Raw genomic sequence first — 4,147 nt, forward strand, 5'->3', positions numbered from 1 at the left:
TTAGGAGTGGGCCAGGCAGAAATTGCATCTACCTTGTCTGGCTCTGGCTTTAGTGTTCCTCCACCCACCTTGTGCCCGAGGTACAGCGCTTCGGTCATGCCTATCTGACACTTTCCAGGCTTGGTCAGTCCTGCGTCCTGGATATGCCTGAGCACCTGCGACAAGTGGGTCAGGTGATCCTCCCATGTCTGGCTGAACACCGCAATGTTATCCAGGTAAGTGACAGCAAACCCTTCAAACTTCTCTAACAGCTTGTTTACAAAGCGCTTATAGAGTCCAAAGGGGGTGATGAAGGCGGACCTCTCCTGCGCTTCCACGTACATAGGGATTTGAAAATACCCCCGACTTAAATCCATGATTGTTAGGTACCGGGCACTGGCTAGCTGAACCAAAAGCTCATCTATGCGGGGCATTGGATACGCATCAAACACAATGATGGTATTCAACTTCCTGTAGTCCATGCATAATCGCGTTGTCTTGTCCTTTTTGGGGACAAGCACTGCACAGGTGATGCCCAGGCACTTTGAGACTCCTGGATCACGCCTAGCCCTAACATTTCCTCTATTTCTTTATTCATGTCAACTCTCACTTCTAGGGAAACTCTATAAGCTGCTTACCTAACAGGTTGGTGATCCCCCGTGTCGACATGGTGATTTGATGGCTGAGTTCTCCCAGGTCTCCCTGTAAAAGTGGCAAGGAAGGGGTTAAGTACTTCCTGCAGCTTGGACTACTGACCCTCAGACAGCTGTTAATTAACTACGGCATCCTCAATGGATCCTATCTCCTTTGCTGAAGCCACTAAATCCAGCAGTGTTTCACTTTCTCCATCCTCTGGCAGACTGCAGACTGGCAGAGCGCACATATCCGAGTCATGATGCGCCTTCATCATATTCACATGAAAAACATTGTGTTTCCTTCGAACATGATCGATCATGACTGCATAGTTCACATCGTTTAGGCGTTGATGAATGGGATATGGGTCTTCCCATGCCACCTGGAGTTTGTTTTGGGTCATAGGGACCAGTACACATACCTTCTGACCCACCGCATACACTCTCTCTCGGGCATTTCTATCATACCTCCTCTTCTGGCTTGCCTGTGCCTGCACCATGTTCTCATGTACTAGGCCTGTCAGTTCTTGCATCCTCTCTCTGAATTTCAGGACATAATCAACCACATAGACCTCTGGTGTAACCAATTCTCCCTCCCATGCTTCTTTTATGAGATCTAGGGGTCCCCGTACCTTCCTTCCATACAGGAGCTGAAAGGGTGAGAAACCGGTTGATGCCTGCAGTACCTCTCTGTAAGCAAATAGCAGGTGTGGGAGATAACGCTCCCAGTATCGCCCTTGGGACTCCGCAAGCATTCGTAGCATCTGCTTGAGGGTCCCGTTAAACCTTACACACAGACCATTAGTCTGAGGATGGTAAGTGCTGGCCGCCAGGTGTTGCACCTGTATTTTCTTACAGAGGCACCACATGAAATTAGACATAAACTGGGTCCCTTGATCTGTGAGCATCTCCCTGGGAAATCCTACACGGGAAAATATGGTGAGAAGGGCGTCTGCTACCTTATCAGCCCTGATTGAGGATAATGCTATGGCTTCTGGGTAACGTGTGGCATAATCCACTACCGTCAGGATAAAGCGCTTTCCAGAACTGCTGGGTATGGCCAAGGGCCCTACCAGACCCACAGCGATCCATCAAAAAGGCTCATCAATTATGGACAAAGGAATGAGGGTGGCCCGTTAAATAGGTCCCGACTTCCCCATCCTTTGGCACACAATACAGGAGCGGCAGTAATCTGTCACATCATTCCCTAAGCCAGGTCAGTAAAAGTTGTGTTTTAAACGACTTTTAGTTTTACTTATCCCTAGGGGACCAGCTAGTGGTATCTCATGAGCCACCCGCATGAGTTGTTCCCTGAACTGACATGGCCCCACTAGTTGCCTGTCTTTTAATACATCCTGCTGGGCGTCAGTGGAAATACTTTGTCTATACAGCCTCTCCTGGTCCCAGGTTATTTTTTCAGTGTCCCCCACCTCTGGTGTCCGATCAGCTAGCTGTTGCAGCTTCTGCAGACTATCGTCAGTGCGTAGTGCCATCTGAAATAAGTGACATTCTGCGTCTGTACTGGCTGATAACAACACATTCTGACTAACTTCTGCCGCGGGCTGTCAGCTGTCCCCGCTTCCTCTGTAGCAGACACAGTAGGGGGCCCAGAACCCAGACACAGGTTTCTGTTACAGGCACCCTGACTACGTGCTACAGGAGAAATGAACACAACATTCTCCCCGTCTTGGTGAACTGGTGTGTTTGTGTGGATGTGACAGAGATTTCATGCATGTTTATGACGTTTCCCGCTACTAAATCTCCACACAAATCATTATCTGACGCTATACAATCATCCCATCCTACGTCATTGCTAGTTATACAGTCTATATCCAATGCATTGTTAGATGAGTCTAGGTTATCACTAAGCACAGTAACTTTATGCAATTCTATAACATTGCTGTACACAGGGTCATCACATTCCCTAGTATTGACAGTTTCATTATTATGATATACTACCTGCGGCGACACACATGGGGCAGCAAGTAAGCCAGAGTCCTCCTCAAGGTCTAAAGAAATATATCTGGAGACTAAACGTCCCAGATCAGTTCCTAGTAACACATTAGTGGGGATTTTATCCGTCACTCCCACATCCATCATCCCTCTTCCCGCCCCCCAATCCAGGTAAACTCATGCCATGGGTAAGGCAGGGGTCAGACCACCAACTCCAGAAACAGTTAGAGTTTTTCCTGTGATAATGTCTTGTGAAGTAACAAGCTCTGGGTGGACAAGAGTAATTTTGTCACCAGTGTCCCTCAGTCCCATGGTAACCGTCTTGCCCACAGTGACCGCTTGTAAATTGTCACAAGATGCCCTCTCCCTACCACCCACAAACAAAATTGCTGGGGACAAAATAGATGGTTTGTGCAAAGGGGTGGTTTTCCTCTTCTCTGGGTAAGCAGTGCTGATATGCCCCACTTGGTTGCATCCAAAATATCAACAGCAGGCCTGGGAAGAGGGGCAGGGGAAAAACGTCCTGGTGATCTGCGAGTAGGGGCAAAAGTGTTAATAGGGGGCTTTCCACCTTTCCAGCCTGGAACAGCAGGCTTTCATGCCTCTGGCACTCTGTTGGCAACATATACATCTGCGATCTGGGCAGCTTTATCCATGGTCTTAAGCTCATGGTCCAAAATAAACGGTCGTACTTCCATAGGACAGGTGTGGAGAAACTGGTCCATGATCATCAGATCCTTCAAATCTTCAAAAGTGTTGACATCTAATCCCTGCTTCCACTGCCTGAAGTGGTTCTTTAGTCCATCGGCCAGGTCTGAGTAACTGTCAGTACCCGTGCGCTGCAAAGCCCTAAATCGTTTCCTATATACCTCTGGGGTGAGGTTAAATAGTTGGATAAAAGGCCTTTTTAATAGCCTCATAATCTTGATCTATAGTTGTGGGCAGGGCTGCAAACACCTCCCGAGCTTTGCCTCTCAGCCGGGAGTCAAATACTTAGCCCAGTCTGCAGGTGGCAGTCTGGAAATGTCTGCAGACCTTTTCAAAACCTTTTAGATAAACATCCAGATCGCCGTCTTTCTCCATGACAGGGAAACGCTCTGGACGGGGTTTAAGGTATATGGTGTCCGTGGACTCACCCTGAGATGAGGATGAAGCACTTGGCAGCTGCATTTGAGTCAACTTTAGCTGGTACTCTCGCTCTGCCTGGCGTTCTGCATACTCTCGCGCCACTTGGCGTTCTGCAAACTCTCGATCCGCTTGGTGTTGTGCAGCTTCTCGCTCTGCTTGGCGCTCTTGCATCACCAGTTGCATCCGCATATCAGGAGCACAGGTGCCCATCTGCTGGAGGATTAGAGAAAGAGAAGACTCCATACCGTTTTGAGATCTGGTACTGCCATGCCCAGCCAGTTCCTGACTAGAGTCTTCTGTCCATTCCTCTGAGGCTAAAGGTTCCTGCTCTGGTCCCACGGAATGGTGGGGCTGTATATCATCCGCCACCAATGCTTGGATCAGATCCACTTTAGTTTTGTTCGTTCCGTCCAGCCTTTTCTCCTCACAGAGGATCAGCAGTTCATCTTTCCTCT

At 48.6% G+C, this 4,147-nt stretch overlaps 1 pseudogene; it reads right to left on the minus strand.

Annotated features, from left to right (window-relative positions):
* Positions 1–748: 748 nt before the first annotated feature.
* On the minus strand, positions 749–3,647 carry LOC142662612 (uncharacterized; annotated as a pseudogene).
* Positions 3,648–4,147: the final 500 nt, after the last annotated feature.

The sequence above is a fragment of the Rhinoderma darwinii genome, chromosome 10 (assembly GCF_050947455.1).
Source record: "Rhinoderma darwinii isolate aRhiDar2 chromosome 10, aRhiDar2.hap1, whole genome shotgun sequence".
NCBI lineage: Eukaryota > Metazoa > Chordata > Amphibia > Anura > Rhinodermatidae > Rhinoderma > Rhinoderma darwinii.